At 44.0% G+C, this 20,915-nt stretch overlaps 1 protein-coding gene across 7 annotated transcripts in view; it reads left to right on the top strand.

The window, feature by feature from the left end:
• Positions 1-219: 219 nt before the first annotated feature.
• The window catches only part of TACC1 (transforming acidic coiled-coil containing protein 1), a 116,477-nt gene continuing 95,781 nt past the window's right edge, over positions 220-20,915 (top strand). For 2 of the 7 annotated variants that reach the window (XM_036072677.2, XM_078069592.1), the window contains exon 1: positions 221-357. The gene's annotated coding sequence lies outside the window, so the exon portion shown is untranslated. Of the gene's footprint in view, positions 358-20,915 lie in introns of all 7 variants that reach the window. The other 5 variants (XM_078069589.1, XM_078069593.1, XM_078069595.1 and 2 more) reach the window with 5 other exon arrangements.

Here is a 20,915-nt window from a genome sequence, read left to right as displayed (position 1 = left end):
CGGAGCTTTAAATTCCAGATAGGGCACCGTTGAGAGCCCCCCGGGAAGTTCCCCTCCGAAGGGAGACTGCAGCCCATTTCTCCCTGGAGCTCCCAGCCCCAGTGGACATTTCCTGTTCTGCCTCTGGAAATTCAAGCCAAAAATTACAAAACATCCTTTTCCCTCTGACCAAGTGCTTGGTTCGGAGACCATCCCCTTCCCACGTCGGTGATCTCAGTGCCTGCCCTCCCCTTCCTTCCGCGGAACCCCTCCCTGAGCAGCGGCAAGCGCTGGCTTCCCAAGGAGGGATGATGGATCCGTGGTAGCAGGTGGTGCAAACGGCGGCGAGAAACGACCCTGGGGACCCCAGCCCGAGAGGTAGGCACGGGGGACTGGACATTCTTGCGATCGTTTGACATTTATTGCGCAAAAGGAGGACTTGTCCTTTAAGCCTTGGGCTGAGGGCATTCTCTTGCCCACGGGTGTGTGTGGTGGGTGGGCAGACTCTCAGGCATAAGGTCAGACATTTCTTTTCCCTCTCTTTCTGAATTGCACTTTAACTCTTGGGCTCCTGGAAGCACACGTTTTGTTTGAGTTCTGGTATGGAAAGTGTTGTGGCAGAATTCTGAGAGTTCCCCCAATTCTGGGGTGGTTTTTTGTTTTTTGTTTTTGAGTCCCTGGAATGTCAAGGAGCTCTCCTAAATACCTTCAGCTCTGGGGAGACTGACGAAGAAATGAGGGAAGTGCCAGGACCGGGACCATGTGTCCTGCCGGCTCCCGGGGCTCTCTCCTTCCCTCCCCCTCCCACCCATGGGCACACTCTGGAGTTGCCCCTCCAGGCGTGGGGATGTGGCACGAGGGCCCTGGAGCACCAGTGCTGGGCGATTCCGGGCAGAGCCCAGGTGCAGTTCGAGACCCAGGTGACCGTGGCAGAGGTAACCCGTCCAGCCGGGAGGCTGCGTGGGGCCCTTGGCTTTGTTAGGGACACGCTCCCGGCAGTCAGTGGCTGGAAGGCTTAGCCTTGGCACCGCACGTGCTGACATTGGACCGACACCAACGACTCAGCATGGCTTCTGCACAAGGAGTACTCAAAACTTTAGGAAGCAGTCCTAAATGAGGCATTTCAAATGCCCTTCGTTTGCGCTCCTATGGCTTTCACTTACCTCTACCACACACAGCTCCTTAGCCACACGCATACTGCCCTGCGCTGTTCTCTTCACGGGCCAGATCAATGAGACGGTGAATTGAACAAACTCGTCATAACCTATTAGTGGGTGATCCCAAGACAGCAATGAGCTCTTGTTGGGCACTGGCTGCGTGCCAGCCACCATTCTAAGGGTGGTAGGCGTCATCGCCATCAGCCTTATTTACAGATGAGGACGCTGATGCCGGAGAAACAACTGGTCCATGGCAGAGATGGGGCCTGCACTGAGGTAGCCTCAGTCTCAAGGCCCGGCTGCCCTGCTCTGAAAACAGGCAGCAATGGTTCCAGCATTGCCTGGCTGGGTGGCTCTGGACAAGTTAAATGTCCTCAGCCTCAGTCTCCTCATCTGTAAAATGGGATAGTTATAACCCCACCCCACCGAGGTGTTGTGAGAGGTAAGTTAGTTTTAAAAGATTATTTTACTGAAGCAAGTGAACAAGGCGAGCAAGCTCTTCCCCATCCCTTTAGCGTGTGATGTAAATGGAGAAGGATCTCGTGCCACTGCAAAGCCCGAAGGTTCTGTAGGAGCTAGCAAGGACGCCCTGTTGGGATCTGACCTTCCACCAGGGACGTCGGAGTTTACTTGCCAGCCAGTGCAGGACTGCAGCTGCCAGCTCACTGGACTCCAAGCTCCCTAAGGGCAGGGTTCATGTAGTATATGCATTTGTTTCTCTTAAGAAACGCTTCTCAAACTGTGGTCTGAGGACATCATTGCTGTTTAGAAGGGACACAGGGTCCTTTTGGGGGAGGAGTTCAACCAGGAGCCTGCAAGTGCTCCAGGAGCCTCCTCTTCCCACTCCCAACAAAGCAGCTCTTTCCTGACTTATATGTTGGGGTGCCCAGTTGAAAGAAAGTTTTGAAAACAGTCTCAGAACTGCTAAGCTGGAAAGAGTAACGTGTCTGGGCTGAAAGTGCTTCTGGAATGGAGTTGATTCACAGCGGGATTTCTAGCTCCCCTGTCTAAGCACTCACTTGGCCCCCCAACTCCCTCCTACTTCGTGGTCATCTCCTGCCCCGGGACACCCAGTGGAGCTGTGTGCCAGCCAGGTGTGGGAATGAGCCCTTCCATCTCAGGCAGCCTGTCCTCACGTGCAGGGACAGGCAAGGGGCAGAGCCCCGGAGAGCCTGGCTTACAAGCTGGCCGCTCTCTGAGTCTTTTCTGAATGTGCCCTTCTCAACTCTGCTCACAGTTACGGACTGCATGATCAATAATCATAATAGCTGTTATTGATCTTCTGTAATGATAACAGCTTACTGATTGAGCCAGGCACTCTGCTGAGCACATTACAAGGATTAGCTCATGTAATCCTCACAAAGGCATGTTGCCCACTCTGCGGATAGGGCATCTAAAGGTAGAGACATGAATTGACTTGCTCAAGGGCACCCAGCCAGTTACGACTGATAGTGGGTTTGGAGCCCCATCCTCTGAGTCTGAGCCCCAGTGCCTCGAATATTTTTGCAGCCCTGTTTGACAGAGATAAGAGGGATATTGTGGTGAATGTGTTTTGTTCATAGTTTTGGCAAAGGATGCCCCAGAGAAAAGGCTGGAAGGAACAGAGTGACAGGGTCAGGACAGAATGTTCCATGGAAGGAAGGGTGCTTCTGTGAAAGAGTGGAGTCAGGAGTTTTGTTCAAGCAGTATCCCCGATAAACGTCGCCTCTTCTCTCAGAGGTGGTATGGTTTAGTGGGAAAGCAGCTCTGTAGCCAGACCCCTTGGGTTCCAATCCCAGTTCTGCCACGTATTAGCTACGTCATCGTAGGCAAATTATCCAAGTTATGCTATCCCATGTAGAGGGACGATAATGACAGTATCTCTCTCACAGAGATATTATTACGATAAAATGAATTAGTCCACAAAAAGCATTTAGAACTGTGTCTGGCACATAGTAAACACTCAGTGAATTATGTTTTTATGTGTAAAAGAGGTTGTTGGATTAACCTTAGGTAGTTCGGCGGCCGTCTGGAAATAAGTAACTGCTGTTCGAGACTATAAAATGGACACTAGTGATTTCAGCTGTGAGCTCGGGGGAGAGGGTTGTTCCTGGACCCCAGCGAGAAAGGACCAGCGTCCCTGAGAGACAGCTTAGAGAGACCCTGAGAGACCTATGAGAAAGAGCTGAGATGTTCTCCCAGAGATTAAAGAGGTAGAACTGAAACAACTAGCCTTTAGGGTCACTTTGTCAAATTGGACCCTTGGATGAAATGAGGTATAATCTATTTATCTTTGAAGTTATGGAAATTAGTCCCACCTCCGACCTATTGTTATTTCAAAAACAAATTTGTTTGTTTTTTCAGTGAGTAAATGCCATTGGCTGAACCACTTGTATTTTTGGAAGGATGACTTCTGAGATATAAAATTTAAGAGCTAAATATAGCAGATAAAAAAACCAGTAAGGAGATCATGAATTACAAAAGAATTTTGTGGCTTTTTCAAAGAACAAATCTGTGAGCCTAGCTTAAGTCTAGATTAAATTTGCAATGATTCTGAAAGTTATGCCCATCAGTTTGCTAGACTTTACTGGAAGTAAAAGTAGGCAAGAAATACATTAATAATTGACATTTATTGAGCACTTACTAGGAGCCAGGCCTTGTGCTAAGTGCTTCATATGCATTTTCTCATTTGTTTAATCCTCAAAACTGCACATCGAGTGACAACTCTTATTATCCCCAGTTTACAAATGAGGAACCCGAGGTCTAGAGGAGGAAACAATATGCACAAACACATACAGCTGGTAAGCGCTAGGGTCGGCGCTAACTCAGGACTGTCTGGTTTGCCTGTGGGTGCTTAAAGCTTACAGTACGGTTATAGTAGATCTAATCCTCCCTGACTTAGTCCATTTCTGTCTGTTTGAAATGTGCCATGTTTAGAAGAGGATGGAGGGAGCAGAACACCCACAGTATGAGGTCTGAGTGCAGCACTCAGGCATTTTGGAGAACAGGGGGCAGATGATACAAAGGGTGCCTGATATGGGGGGGTCGGCGGGGGGGTCCGGTGCACCTGCATCTAAGCAAGCATATTGTCAGGCAGGGCCCGGTGTGGGTAACCCTGTGGCGCGGATTGCCATCTTAACCTGTCTCCAGGCTCTCCCAGAGTCCTGGTGTCCAGGGATTCCTCCCTCCTCTTCTGCAAGGATCTCGGTCACTTTCTGACAAGACAGAGAAGGTCCCAGCTGCAGCCTCCCACTGAGCCCTGCTCTGCACCTAACACCGTCAGTACCCTGTATCTAAAATTAATCCTAGTTCTTGTCCATCAGAATTCCCTTTGGCCAGTGCTTGACTGTTAGCAAACCACTGGGAAGTGATTAATAAATGAATTGATATGCAGGTTTGGCTCTAGTGGGAGACTTAGATTTCGCGGTGGCAATGAATAGGGGAAGCATTTCGGAAGAGGGAGACCCCCCCAGGCACCCCCTAACCACATTCCGCGGTTGTACTCTACCCCATCGCTGGAAAGGCAAGCTCCTTTCTGAGGGTCTGAGGTCCACAGTGCAAGCTTCCCTTGTGTGTGTTTTTTTTAATTCACTTAGCCAACATATAAGTACATCATTGGTTTCAGATGTAGCGTTCAATAATTTATCAGTTGCGTATAATACCCGGTGCTCATCATATCACGTGCCCTCCTTTATGCCCTTCACCCAGTTACCCCATCCCCCACCCACCTCCCCTCCAGCAACCCTCAGTTTGTTTCCTAGAGTTAAGAGTCTCCAATGGTTTGTCTCCCTCTCTGATGACTTCCCATTCCGTTTTCCCTCCCTTCCCCTATGGTCCTCTGTGCTGTTTCTTATCTCTTGTTTTCTTGATAGAGAAGCTGCTTATCTGAATTTTCAGAAAACATTTATAGCACCGACTCAACAGGGACAGCTGTAGGCAGTGGTGTGAAGTGGGTGATGCCATCCATCAGTGCCCAGGGCCCTCTCTCTCTGTCCTTTTGTCCTTCCTGGCCCACCCCCACCCCCCCACTCCCCCCCCCACCCCCCCACCCCCGCTTCCACCCACCTTCTCAGTTTCTCACACGCTGACTCCTCTTCTTTCCTCATCTCCAATAGGACCTTGGGGCCCTTAACTCACTGAGCAACCTTAAAGCACACGTTTCCCAAGTATGGTTGTGTGTACAAAGAGGGTCAAATTGTTTTGTTGAGAACAAAATGGAATTTAGGAATCAGCAGTTTGGGGAGGGTTTCTAAGGATTTAGGGATAGAGGTCCTTGTTAGGCCCCCCACCGCCAAGTCATATACTTATAAACGAGTGCTCATGTGGGGCCCATCAGGAGTTATGGAGGGTCCTAGTTAATGATGACGGGTGGGGCTAGGGGCAGGGAGGAAATCTGTTGTTTATCCCAGGCCACCCAAGGTATATGGGGATTGGGGGGGAGGGGCAGGTAGTTCACATCTTCTGGAGGCCTGGAGGGCTCATGAAGATATTCTCTTCCTTTGCTTCATCCTCCATTTTGAAAAAGAGGTTCCAAAGAGACAGAAGCAGACAGGAGAAGTTGAAAAGGCAGGCATAATACAGAACAAAATGTCTCAAGGCAGCAGGGGAAGGCTCGGTGTATGTTCATTGTTCAGTGTGGGGCTCTCCTGGACCCTTGGAACTTTCCATAGTTTGACTCTCTGGCTAATTATTACCATCTGTGTGGTTGCTGGCAGCCACCCCTCTGCTGGGCCTGCCAGTGGAGTTGCCGGGCCAGCCCGAGGGCCGAGGGCTGCACCAGCTGCTGCCCAGCTGCTGAGGCCCCCCAGAGTTTTCTTGAGGAACGAGCAGACGTGCCCACTGACCAGCGTCCTGGCCGTTGGGTGAGTGGCTTGCTCCTCACATCACGCCGTTGGCTGTCCGGGGCCCGGTCTGGTCTTCTAGGCCCCCGTTCCCTTTTCCAGCATGCCTGTGACATGTCCACGTTGAGGGAGCACAGCCTGCTCCTTCCCTTGGAGTAGCTCCATAACCAGCGTGCGCTGCACACCCTTGCACGGGTGCAGAGATACGTCATGGAAAAGAGAGGCCTGTTTATGTTTTCGTAAGTAAACAGCTGTCAGGACTCTAGACACAGGTCAGCCTCAGCCTGGGAAGGCATTTAGTCTGCTTCTCAAATCCTGAGCATTAGAGCTGAAAGGGATCTTAAAGACTTTCTAGTCTAGTTCCTTCATTTTACAGATGAGGAGAAGGAAGCCTAGGGAAGTAGGGACTTGCCCAAGGCCACAGAGCTAGGATCCAGGGGGCCCTCTGTCTCACAAAGTCCATCTGTTATGTGGACGGTCTTGAGAAGGGATTGAAGTTAAATGGGTGCCAGATATTTCCATCTGCCCTTATAAATCCACTCTCCACTCTTCGCCACTCTTCTCTGTGTCCAGGAGGCTGACCTGGATGGCTGCCTTGCATTTGTGACCAGAGGCCACTAGCAGGAAATCAGAGCCACGGAAGAGAGTGATATGAGGTGCTTATTCTCCCTGCTGCTCTGCGGCGGGCCAAATGTGTCCCCTGACTGCAGGCCACAGCTCCTGTCAGACGGCCGTCTGTCTGCACACAGCTTCTGTCCCCCTAACCCGCGAGGCCCGGGGTGGTGCCGGAGTCTCCCCCACCGGTCAGCTCTGTGAAACGGACACTCTTTGAGGTCTCTCAAACTCTACTCACACCTTCGTCTATAGTCCCTGGATTAAACACTCAAATTGGAGAGGGTCCTGACTGATACATGTGGGTGGCTTTATTCATTACGGAATGAAAAATCTATATGAAAGGAAGGTGACATTTAGGAAGATGGTGTATGAGTTTCTTGTGGCTGCTACAACAAATGACCGCATATTCGGTGGCTTCAAACAGCAGAAATGTATTCTTTCACTGGTCTGGAGATCAGAAGTCCAGAATCAGTGTCACTGGGCAGAAATCGAGGTCTCAACAGGGCCATGCTCCTCCAAAGGCTGTAGGAGAGAATCTGCGCCTCGACTTCTTCAGCTTCTGGTGGCTGCCACTATTCCACAGCTTGTGGGCACATCACTTCAGTATCTGCCTCTGTGGTCGCATTGCCTGTTCCTCTTCTGTGTGTGAAATCTTCCTCTTCGTCCCTTTGATAAGGACTCTTGTGATTGCATTCAGGGCCCACCCAGATAATCCAAGATAATCTGTCCGTTTCAAGATCCTTAATTCCATTTGCCAATAAAATAACATTTTTCTAAGTAAGGTCACATTTATAGGTTCCAGGGAGTGGGACCTGATATCTTTGGGGTCATTGTTCAGCTTACTACAGAGAGTGACAAAGGCACTGATGAATCCCTTCAGAACAATTTTAAGATTTTATTTATTTATTTATTTACTTACTTATTTGAGAGAGAGTGAGCAAGCAAGAGAGACAGAGAGAGAACAAGCAGGGGGGAGGGGCAGAGGGAGAAGCAGACTCCCCACTGAGCAGGGAGCCCGACGTGGGGCTCGATCCCAGGACCCTGGGATCATGACCTGAGCTGAAGTCAGATGCTTAACCGACTGAGCCATCCAGGAGCCCCTAGTTTTGCATTTCACATTTAGGTCTGTGATCGATTTTGAATTAATTCTGTGAAGGGTATAAGGTCCAGTTGTTCCAGCATCATATGTTGAAAACACTATCTTTTTTGTTTGCTTGTTTGTTTTGTGTGTGTGTCTGGTTTTTTTTAGATTTTAACTATTTTATTGGGTTAATGTATTTTATTTTATTTTTTAATTTTTTATTAACATATAATGTATTATTTGTTTCAGGGGTATAGGTCTGTGATTCATCAGTCTTACACAATTCACAGTGCTCACCATAGTACATACCCTCCCCAGTGTCCATCACCCAGCCACCCCATCCCTCCCACCCCCTCCACTCCAGCAACCCTCAGTTTGTTTCCTGAGATTTAGAGTCTCTTAATGGCTTGTCTCCCTCTCTGGTTTCGTCTTGTTTCATTTTTCCCTCCTTTCCCCTATGATCCTCTGTCTTGTTTCTCAAAATCCTCATATCAGTGAGATTATATGATACTTATCTTCATCTGATTGACTTATTTCGCTTAGCATAATACCCTCTAGTTCCATCCACATCATTGCAAATGGCAAGATTTCATTTTTTTGAGGCTGCATAATATTCCATTGTATATATATATATATAACATCTTCTTTATCCATTCATCTGTTGATGGACATCTTGGCTCTTTCCATAGTTTGGCTATTGTGGACATTGCTGCTACAAACATTGCTTCACGTGCCCCTCCAGATCACTACATTTGTATCTTTGGGGTAAACACCCAGTAGAGCAATTGCTGGGTCATAGGGTAGCTCTATTTTCAACTTTTTGAGGAAACTCCATACTGTTTTCCAGAGTGGCTGCACCAGCTTGCATTCCCACCAACAGTGTAGGAGGGTTCCCTTTTCTCTGCATCCTTGCCAACATCTGTCATTTCCTGACTTGTTAATTTTAGTCATCATGACTGGTGTGAGGTCGTATCTCATTGTGGTTTTGATTTGTATTTCCCTAATGGCTAGTGACGTTGAGCACTTTTTCATGTGTCTGTTGGGCATTTGGATGTCTTCTTTGCAGAAATGTCTGTTCATGTCTTCTGCCCATTTCTCGATTGGATTAGTTGTTCTTTGGGTGTTGAGTTTGATAAGTCCTTTATAGATTTTGGATACTAGCCCTTTATCTGATCTGTCATCTGCAAATATCTTCTCCATTCTGTCGGTTGTCTTTTGGTTTTGTTGATTGTTTCCTTTGCTGTGCAAAAGCTTTTTATCTTGATGAAGTCCCAATAGTTCATTTTTGCCCTTGCTTCCCTTGCCTTTGATGATGTTTCTAGGAAGAAGTTGCTGCGGCTGAGGTCGAAGAGGTTGCTGCCTGTGTTCTCCTCAAGGATTTTGATGGATTCCTGTCTCACATTGAAGTCTTTCATCCATTTTGAGTGTATTTTTGTGCGTGGTGTAAGGAAATGGTCCAGTTTCATTCTTCTGCATGTGGCTATCCAATTTTCCCAACACTATTTGTTGAAGAGACTGTCTTTTCCATTGGACATTCTTTCCTGCTTTGTCAAAGATTAGTTGACCATAGAGTTGAGGGTCCATTTCTGGGCTCTCTATTCTGTTCCATTGATTTATGTGTCTGTTTTTGTGCCAGTACCATACTGTCTTGATGATGACAGCTTTGTAATAGAGCTTGAAGTCCGGAATTGTGATGCTGCCAGCTTTGCTTTTCTTTTTCAACATTCCTCTGGCTATTCGGGGTCTTTTCTGGTCCCATACAAATTTTAGGATTATTTGTTCCATTTCTTTGTAAAAGTTGATGGTATTTTGATAGGGATTGCATTAAATGTGTAGATTGCTCTAGGTAGCATGGACATCTTCACAATATTTGTTCTTCCAATCCATGAGCATGGAACATTTTTCCATTTCTTTGTGTCTTCCTCAATTTCTTTCATGAGTATTCTATAGTTTTCTGAGTACAGATTCTTTGCCTCTTTGGTTAGATGTATTCCTAGGTATCTTGTGGTTTGGAGTGCAATTGTAAATAGGATCGACTCCTTAATTTCTCTTTCTTCTGTCTTGTTGTTGGTGTATAGAAATGCCACTGATTTCTGTGCACTGATTTTATATCCTGCCACTTTACTGAATTCCTATATGAGTTCTAGCAGTTTTGGGATGGAGTCTTTTGGGTTTTCCACGTAAAGTATCATATCATTTGCAAAGAGTGAGAGTTTGACTTCTTCTTTGCCAATTCGGATGCCTTTTATTTCTTTTTGTTGGAAAAGACTATCTTTGCTCCATTGTCTTGCCTTTGCTCCTTTGACAGAATGTATATGGGTCTGTTTGTAGATGGGTCTATTTCTGTGCTCTCTGTTCTGTTCCATTGATTTATTTGTCCATTCTTTCACCAGTACCTCACTGTCTTGAGTACTGTAGCTTTATAGTAAGTCTTGAAGTTGGGTAGTGTCAGTCCTAAAATTTAGTTCCTGTCCTTCAAAATTGTGTTGGCCATTCTGGGTCTTTTGCCTCTCCATTTAAACTTTAGAATCAATTTCTCAATATCCAAATTATTTCCATGGTGGTTCTGCTTATGAATCTCTGTTCTGGTAAGCAATGACTTTCTGTACTCACCTGTTGGTCTCTCCAATCTTGGGTGGAGTGGTTTGTCCGATGTCATTCCCTCTCCTACAGATCCAAGAAGAGTTGTTGATTTTTCAGTCTGTTCAGCTTTTTACTTGCTCTTAGGACAGAGTAGTAACTTTCAAGCCCTTTATATGCAGTACCAGAAACCTCCAGAAAAAATCTGATGGCATGCATTTATTGATACCTCTATGTTTGACAAAAGCATTGCTCAATCATTGGGAGACACATATTGCTGAAGATGCCTTTCAGCCCCTAGACTCTAATTCCCTTATCTTTGGGCCTGGCTGCTGGATATCACTGTGACATTCCTGTTCTGAAGCCGGTTGTGTCGTCACCAGGCAAAACTTTGTGGGAAACAAAATGGTGGCAGATGTGATGGGGACACACAAGTTGTGGAAAGGCTCAGCCTAGGGACATTTAGTATGTGGAAGTCATTTGACTCAAGGAGTTAAAACCTAGAGCACAAGAACTGAAAGAATTTATCTACCTCCATCACCTTCTTTCACAGATGAGGAAAATGAGAACTGGAGAGAATTTCCCTACCCACAGCCGGCGAATGACAGATCCAGGACTAAACTAGAGGTCATAGGACTCAGTCTAAGGACTTCTCCACTATGCCACCCTCTCACCTTCTTCTCACATTTTCTCACCAACTGCCCTCCTTCTGGGCAATCTTTGAGTATTCTTTGTAGGATTTCTACCCTGAGTCGTTTGCTCGAAGTTGGTTGGCAGCAGGAATGAACTAAATATTGAGTCTGTTACAACACAGAATAAGAAAACAATGCTAAGAATTGTGGCTGAGATCAGTGCTATTCAGAGAGGCAGTCCACAACAAGATGAAGAGCTGGTGTCAGACTAGAAACCAACACACAGCTTCCTTCATTGAGAAGGTCTTGCTGTGAAAAACAAACCAGCTGAACTGAACAGTGTCCTTAGTGATGTGGGTGGTTTACAGTCTGCTACAAGCTCCTTATCTCATCACAGACCAGTGTGATGACCACTGGCAGAGGACAGCAGTAAAAGCATGGCTTCACTGCTGCTTAAGCAAACCTATCCCCCAAATAGGTCATGTTGATGGACAAAGACATCAGAGAAGGCAATAGTTCTTTTGTCTAGAATGTATTTCATTGGTAGAGTCCAGATCTGGGGCCATTTTTAAGGGGGATAATGACATTCCAGAAATCATCCAACAATGCCTGACTTATAGAGCATAAATTTTGTGCGGATAAAAGAGAAGCTGTTTTAAAAGTGCTTACTTACCACAGCGCACAGTATATGATAAAGCACTAAATAAATAAATAAATACATACATACATAATTTTATTACTACCGTATCATCATCCGGTACCAGAGGCCTATGTTAAGTGAGAAACATGTGAAGAATCTAGAGGTTTCCAGCTCGAAGTAAAGAAAACTTGGAGGCATGCAAGTCCATATGTTCAAAGAACTATCATGTCGAAGAAAGCAGACCAATTTTTTCATTTGTTCATTCAACTAATAAATCTCCTTGAGTGTTCTCTGTATTTCCAGACTGTTTTCTAGGTACTTGCGAAGATTGCTGTGGGCAAGAATAATGAGGTTCTGGGCCTCATGTGTGGGGGTGGTTATAAGACGATACATAAAAATAAAAATAATTTCAGAAGAAACCAAGACAAGATAAGACGATAGGGTTGGGGATTAGGAGATGCCTCTTCAGACTGAGTAGTTGGAAGCACCCTCACTGAGGTGGTGATGTTTGAGTTGAGTCCTGAATGACAATAAAGGCAGCCACATGAAGATCTAGGGTAGGAGGGATCCAGGCAGAGGATCATCAAACATCACTCAAGGTGGTAAAGACTCTTGGCAGGCAGATGTTAGCTAAATATGAGAAAGTTAGTTTTAACAATATAAGGGAGTGTTTTTAAAAACAACCTTTTCAGGGCGCCTGGGTGGCTCAGTCATTAAGTGTCTGCCTTCAGCTCAGGTCATGATCCCAGGGTCCTGGGATCGAGCCCCGCATCGGGCTCCCTGCTCGGCAGGAAGCCTGCTTCTCCCTCTCCCACTCCCGCTGCTGGTGTTCCCTCTCTGTCTGTGTCTCTCTCTGTCAAATAAATAAATAAAATCTTAAAAAAAAAAAAAACCAACCTTTTCATTTTACAACAGTTTTAGATTTACAGAAAAATTATGAAGATAGTATAGAGTGTTCCAATATAACCCACATACAGAATCCCCTGTAATTAACATTTAATATTTGTGTGGTACATATATCACAATTAATGAACCAATATTGATACATTATTATTAACTGAAGTCCATACTTTATTTAATTTCTTTAGTTTTTACCTAATGTCCTCTTTCTGTTCCAGATCCCATCCTGGGTGCCTTATTGCATTTAGTAGTTATAACTCCTCTGGTTACTTTTAGTTTGACAGTTTCTCAGATTTCCTTGTTTTTGACAACCCGGAAAGTTTTGAGGACCGTTGATCCTGTATTTTGTAAAATGTCTCAATTGGAATTTGTTTTATGTTGTTCTCACAATTATACTGTGGTTATGGGTTCTTAGAAGGAAAACCACAGAAGTAAAGTACTGTTTCCTTGCATCATATCAAGGATACATACTGTCTGGGATGCCTGGGTGGCTCAGTTGCTTAAGTGTCTGCCTTCAGCTCAGGTCATAATCCCAGGGTCCTGGGATCGAGTCCTGCATCAGCTCCTTGCTCAGCGGGAAGCCTGCTTCCCCTCTGCCTGCCGCTCCCCCTGCTTGTGCGCTCACTCTCTCTCTGGCAAATAAATAAATAAATAAAATCTTTTAAAAAAAAAAGGACACATACTGTCAACATGACTTATCACGACTGGTGTTTACCTTGATCACATGGCTGAAGCAGTGTTTGTCGGATTTCTCCACTGCAAAGTGACTCTTTTTTCCTCTTTCCATACGGTACTCTTTGGAAGGAAGCCACTATGTGCCACCCATGCTTAAGGAGTGGAGAGTTAAGCATTCCCTCATTGAGATTGGAGTATCTACACAAGTTATTTGGAATTTTTCTTCATGGAACATTTGTCTCTTCATTTATTTATTTGTTAAATCATTTACTTATATTGTAGAAACTTATGTGTAATTATTTCATACTTCAGGTTATAATCCAACACTAATTTGTTAATTTCATTTCTCAACTTGTTCCAACTTTGGCCATCGGGAACTCTTTCAGTTGGCTTCTGTGTCCCTATGTTATACCTCTATCAATGTGGGTTTTGGTGTTGTGTTTGTTTCTTTCTTGAGCACTTTTTTACTTTCTGGCACTATATGAAGCTCCAGGGTCACCTTGTATATTTCTTGCCCCAGTCCTAGAATCACCCATTTCTCCAAGTAGTCCTGGTTCCTTTTATTGGAGAAAGGAATTGAAAACCAAGCTCTGGGTGCTATATATGCTTATTGCTACTGAGGGGCTGTTGATTTTATGCCCTCTCAGCTGATAGAGCAAGATATATGTGTGTATACTAACCTGGGTATATACACATATTTATAAATATTTCTATATGTAACCATCTGAATCTTTATGGAACAAAACATGGATTCATATTGATGCCTCCAACTCTGATTTATTACCACATGGCTCTTTCTAGACCTCCCTTTGCTTACCTGTAACTTCTCACTTAAGCCGAGAAAGCTGGCTCCCACCATCTGCCATCCATTTACTTCATTGTTCAATTGCAATATACATGTATAGTGTTATTAGAATTGTGAACGTGTGCTCCTGTGGGAAACAACTTTATCAGCCAGAATACAGTGCTTATGTGTAGTTTAATGGCCATTAGTCTTACAGACTCCACCTGTTCCCAGAGTTACTTAGGTCAGCACCTTTCCCCCAACCCCTTCAAGTACAGGTGTTTTGTATATTTGTAATACAGTTAGATTGTTTTGTTAGTCTGCATTCCATCCTGGAATCCCCTCACCTCCTAAGTGATTGTTCTTTAATGCATATACATTAAGGTTCACTTTTTGTGCTGTAAAATTCTATGGGTTTTGACAAACGTGTAGTGTCATGTTTCTACTGTTACAGTATCATAAAGAATAGCTTATGCCCAGGCTGGCTCAGTCAGTAGAGCATGCAACTCTTAGTTTCAGGGTCATGAGTTTAAGCCCCACGTTGTGGATAGAGTTTACTTAATTAAAAAAAAAAAAAAAAATATATATATATATATATATATATATATAAAAGGAATAGCTCATGCTCTAAAAAAAATCCCCTGTGCTTCATGTATTAAGGCTTACTGAGGTGTAACACTTGGACAGGAGAGAAAGCAAGATTGGGCAGGAGAGCCTTCAGACTGTAGTTCTGACTAAGTCTCTGCCAGGCCAGTGAAGAGCTCCAAAGCAAACATTATCCACTAAGAGGAGTGCCTTGTTGGGCAGAAATGGTCAGGTCTTTATGCCACCACTTTGCTCAGCCTTTGGCTGGGGACTCCCAGAGAAGATTGAAAAGCTGAGGCGGACCCTGAAGGCACTAACAGCTGGAGGTTATCAGACCTCCAGGGAAGCTGGGTTGCTAAGTCCTTTCTTGGAAAGGGATCTGAGTGCTGCAATTCTTCGCCTGCCAAAAATATCTCTGAATATTGCAAGCAGAGGTTGACTGACCATTGGTCACAATTCTCAATCAGAGGAATTCTGAATCAGGTGGGATTTGGAATCAGATGATCCCGTTGGCCCCTTTTAGCTCTTCGGCCCTATGACTGTCCTCAGTATGCTTTGACCAGGCAATCCAGGTATTATGTTTCTCACATTCATTCCACTTTGCTCAAGCCTCTGTTTCCCTTCTTGCAATGGCCGTCTCATGCCCTGTTCAGTCCTTGCGGTAGGATCAGTCCCTTCCTCCCAGGGACTATTCATGGAGGGGCAGAGGACCCAAATGATGGAGTCTATAGCTTCCACTTATGCCGCCCACACCTTTTGGATCCCAGATGCTCAAAAAAATGGTTATAGTATCAATAGCCATGTGGATCACGGAGTTGAATGCAGATAAAAAATAACTTGTGAGCCCAGGCAAGAAAGTTGAAAAATTCAAAACTAAGGCTACCCAAAGCAAATCCTGGTCTGATACCACCCCTCCCTGGAGCACGGAAAAAGGTCAACAGGAGCACTCCCTGCTGATCAGTGCACATACTACATCTGGTAAGGTGTCATATTTTTATTTTCTTCCATCCTAACTCCCATGGGTAGCCCTGGATTTTCACCTGCAGGTTCGGAATCATTGCAGTGCAATTCTGGTCTTTCTCTGTTGGAATGTGGAAGACTTTGAGACTGCTTGAGGAAAGGGTGGCTCTGAGGTTTGGTTCCACCTGCTCTTAATCTTCTTTGTATTTATCTTGCTTATGGTGAAAAGCCTGTTTTATTCTTGTAACTTGGCAGCTCTGGCTGGCTCACAAATGTCCTAAGGTAAATAATTAAGGTCCCGACATGCCCTCTAAGGACAGTCTTATCTTCTAAGCCAAAAAACATTTTATATTTACTTTGTCTGTCTTTAGAGATTTCCTTTGAATGTTTGCTTCTGCTTTGCAACATTCTTAGGCTCCACACAGCCTGCTGGTTTGCCCAGCCAGAAAACGATAGTGTTTTTTTTTTGTATTTATGCTGCTATTTTGATTCAATGAACCATCATACTGATTTTTTAATTCCAAATTTAATGCTCGCAAGTTTGAGCACTTCCTTGAACCCAGCCCTCAGGACTCTTGCCAACTTTCTGTTTTTTCTACCCGCTTTTTCATTTCTTGGTGCAATGACTAACGTTGGAGCCTGCTGGGTCAGAGAGTAGAAATACAGTATACTCTCCCTATTCTCCAACCCTCAGCACCAGGCAGTGGGTTGGAATCCATGTTTAAGCACCAAAGGTTGGGGCGCCTGGCTGGTTCTGTCGGTAGAGCATGCAACTCTTGACCTCAGGGTTGTGAGCTTGAGCCCCATGTTAGATGTAGAGATTACTTAAAAATAAAGACCCAAAGGTTGCTCTAGGTCTCTACCCCTGAGTTAGATGAGACCCAAAAAAGTACCAAGAGTTAATGTTCCAAGAAGACACTTGAGGTTACTGAGGATGTTTGAATTATAGGCAGATTCTGTCTCTGAAGACAAGGCCAGGGCACAAAAAATATCCTGCTTTAAAAACAAAATCAATAGAAATCAATCAATCAATCAATCAATCGAAAGCACACAAAAGGTATAGTCCCGGAACCATTATGTAGGAATAGAAATGACAAGTAAATGAAATAAAAAACAAAAGAAGTTTTGTTGTTGTTGTTGTTTTAAATGCTTTCATTGCTCTCCTGGAGAATATAGATTGAAATTGTGGACTTGGCAGCCGTTCCCACAGTAGAAGGGCAGAATCACAGGTCTGAAGCACAAGCTTTCTTCTGGAAACTGCCCACTTATTATGGATGACGGTTGTATCACCTTAAATCAGGGGAACAAAGACTGTGTGTGTGTGTGTGTGTGTGTGCGCGCACACGTGCACACACCAGAAGTCAGCTTCACTAGCACAAAGTGTAAGACGACAGTCATACACAGAGTGGTGGAACCATAGAGGAATTTCTGAGAATTAGCCTTAGGCAGAAGGCATTTGGCTGGAAACTTGCACTGAAAACCTACCTTGTAAATAAGCATGTGACTTTCACCTGACTTAATTTTTTTCAGTCCTAAGGGCTCTAGTCGGAGCAAAGGTCCTGGTCTGGGTTGCTGGCATGTTCACTCTTCAGGGTAAACTGAGAATAAATTCAAAGACAAATCACCAAAGGTAATTTCTTTCTTTGACACTGAGTATAACTGGGATGGTTTTTAAAGTAAAATGTTCATATTTTCTAATCAAAGTAATAGATATGTAATCTTTGTATTTGGATTAAGTGTGAATGAAGGAAGTAAGAAGGGAGGAAAGAACAGAGGGCTGGGCGGGGTGGGGAAATCTGAGTCCTGGTTGCAGCTTTGGCACTCTGTAACCTTGGGCAAGTCTCAAGTGTGTCAGGGCCTCGGTTCACTCATATTAATAAAAGAAGCTGGAAGTAGATGACCTCTTAGGTCCTTTCCAGCTCTTTTCTAGAAATCAGTCTCTTAGTTTTGACTTTTTGTTGAATTTAGGCAGCGCCATGACAATAATGTGAGGCGGAATTAGGGTCAACAGGGTCATTGTGAGGCTGACGGCTGGTCTCAGGCAACTCTCAACTTCTGCAACATTTTTGCCAAGATGAATTCAGAGTAAGATAGACATCAAGGTAGGTGTCTGGGTGTATCTGCTGAATGAATGAGTGAATGAATGAATGAATGAATGCATAAATGAACGAATCACTCAGGGCAGGACTGAGGGAGAAGAGAATGGAAACATTCAATTGGAGAAAGTTTATTTGGAATAGAGCATAGATTTGCATGGGTGGAATGATGGCTTGGGGTAGATTTTATGGACACATTCAGCAGGAACTATACTTCAGCCCTGGGATGTATTAGGGTTAGGGTTTTTTTTTTTAAGATTTTATTTATTTATTTGAGAGAGAGAAAGAGATCAGGGGAGGAGCGAGGGAGGAGTACAAGCAGAAACTGCGCTGAGCGTGGAGCCCTTCTCGGAGCTCGATCTCACAACCCTGAGATCATGACTTGAGATGACACCAAGAACTGGACGCTTAAGCGACTGAGCCACCCAGGCGCCCCTAATTTATACACACTCTTTATCTAAAGAGTAGGTGGGATGATTGCTGGCAGGGTCACTCAGTAATACCATTCTTCCAGTATAGATGGTTCGACTACAAGATAATAGGACGTTTTTTCCTCTGTAATTTAATGACCATAATATAATCAGGATTTGCTTTGGCTGAGTTTTTCAGAAATCCAAAATAATAGTGGTTAAGCAATATGTAAGTTTATTTTTTCTTTCACATAAAAGGTCTGTAGGGCAGACTTAGGGGCTCCATGGTGTCATGGATCCAGGCTCCTTCAACCTCAAGAAGTATGGCCGCATGAACTGAGCTATCCCATCTACATTCCAGCTGGCAGGGGAAAGAAAGAGCCAAAAAGGGCTCACCGCCTATCTTAGTCTTTTTGGGCTGCTATAACAAAATACCACAGAATGTGTAGCTTGTACATGTATTTCTCACAGTTTTGGAGGCTGAAAGTCCAAGATCAGTGTGCCAGCAAAGGTGAGGGCTCTCTTCCAGGTTCATAGCCAGTGCTTTCTAGCTGTTGTCCTCAAATGGGGGAAGGGGCAAGGAATCTCTCTGGAGCCTCTTTTATAAGGGCACTGATCTCATTCATGAGGGCTCCACCCTCGTGATTTAAGCCCTCCCCAAATGTTCCATCTCCTAATACCATCACTCTTGGGGATTATTCAACACATGAATTTGAGGGAGACACAAACATTCAGCCCATAGTACCTCCCATTAATGATACTTCATATAAGTTGAACTTGGCACTTTTATTTTTATCCCATTGACCAAAACTTAGTTACATGGCCAGTCTGGGAAATGTAGCTATTATCCATAATAGCTAAAAGTCAGGATTTTTTTTGTTTGTTTTACTAAGAGAAAAGAGAAAAACAGATATTATGGAATATTAGTCTCTGTCACCTTAAGATATTACAGATTTAGTGCAATTATGCTTCCATTGCTCAATGCCCTTAAAATTGTCTTCAGGGCACATACCAAATTATTCCCAGTATTCTAGATGAGTCTTTATCCTGTGGAGGTGGATTTGATTTTTGGAACTGGGGTCACTCAGGACAACTGTGATGAGTAAGGTGGGTGATAAAGCTGAGCATTACATCTCATAAGAATAATATACAGGCTTCTACCTCTGGATATTATGGACCATTCTGGGTATTATGACCATTCTTGCAGAAAATAACTCTAAAACCTGGACATCATATATAAAGTGACGACCGGAAGGTACTGAAGAGGAAATGGAAGTAGATTCTGGTGTGGTGTGAGCTTGAGTAATTTTGGTTGCTCTACCTTAAAGTTTATTATTCTTTCATTTAACACATCCATTTGGTAGTTAAGTCCATCTGTTGAATTTTTTTCAGAAATTGCACTTTTCATCTCTAGATGAAGAAGTACATTATTAACTTTAAATGGGCTATGAAAAGTTAAGGATGTATTTTATAATTTATAGGTCAACCGCTGAAATAAAAATGTAAACACTGTAGCTAAAAAGCCATCAATAAAACAAAAATGGAATAATTTATAAAATATTAAAGTAATATTTTTTAAAAGGCAGGAAATGGGAAATGGAGAAGTAAATGTCAGGAGAGAAAAGTAGAAAACAAAAATATAAAATGATAGAACCACGGCGCCTGGGTGGCTCAGTGAGTTAAGCACCTGCCTTTGGCTCAAGTCACGATCCCAGGGTCCTGGGTTCAAGCCCCGAGTTGGGCTCCCTGCTCAGCCAAGAGTCTGCTTCTCCCTCTGCCTGCCACTCCCCTGCTTGTACACTCTCTCTCTCTCTTTCTCTCTCTCTGTCAAATAAATAAAATCTTTAAAATAAAATGATAGAACCCAACCCAACCATATCAGTAATTACATTAAATGTTTATAACCTAAACACTCCAATCAAAAGACTAAAATTGATGATTATTTTTAAATGGATTAAAAAGCCAAATGTAACACCTCAGTGAAAAAGATATATATAGGGGTACCTAGGTGGCTCAGTCGGTTGAGCATCTGCCCTCGGCTCAGGTCATGATCCCAGGGTCCTGGGATGGAGCCCCGCATTGGGCTCCCTGCTCAGTGGGGAGTCTGCTTCTCCCTCTCCCTCTCTCTCTGTGTCAAATAAATAAATAAAATCACACATATATATATATATATATATATATGGCAAATAAACATATGAAAGATGTGCCACATCATGTGTCATCAGGAGTCTACAAATTAAAACAAAGAGATACCACTGCACACCTATTACAATGGCAAAGATTCAGAACACTAGTGACACTAAATACTGGTGAGGATGTGGATAACAGGAACTCTCATCCATTGCTGGTAGGAGTGCAAAATGGTACAGCCCCTTTGGAAGATAGTTTGGTGGTTTCTTACAAATAAACCATATGATCCAGCAATTACATTCCTTGGTATTTGCCCAAATTAGTTAAAAACTTTTGTACAAACAAAAATCTTCACATGATGTTTAAAGCAGCTTTATTCATAATTGCCAAAAATTCCCCAAATAACCAAGATGTCCTTTAGTAGGGGAATGGATAAACTGTGGTACATCCAGACAAGGAATATTATTCAGGGCTGAAAAGAATTGAGTTATTAAGCCACCAAAAAGACATGGAGGAAACTTAAATGCATATTACTAAATGAGACAAGCCAGTCTGAAAGGCTACATACTGTTTGATTCTATTATGACATTCTGGAGAAGGCAAAACTACAAAAACAGTAAAAATATCTGATTGCCAGGGAATGGGGTGGGGGGAGGAGGAATAGGCAGAACACAGCAGGTTTTTAGAGGATTGAAACTATTCTGTATGATACTACAGTGGTGGATACATGTTACTATATGTTTGTTAAAACTCATAGAATGTACAATACCAAGTGTGAATCCTAATGTAAACTATGGACTTCGGGTGGCGATGACGTCAGTGTTGGTTGTAACATATGTACCACTCTGGTGTGCGGTGTTGACACTGGGGA

This window comes from Halichoerus grypus, chromosome 3 (assembly GCF_964656455.1).
Source record: "Halichoerus grypus chromosome 3, mHalGry1.hap1.1, whole genome shotgun sequence".
Taxonomy (NCBI): Eukaryota; Metazoa; Chordata; class Mammalia; order Carnivora; family Phocidae; genus Halichoerus; species Halichoerus grypus.
The sequence above is the reverse complement of the archived record's forward strand: the minus strand, read 5'-3'. Positions and strand labels throughout refer to the sequence as shown.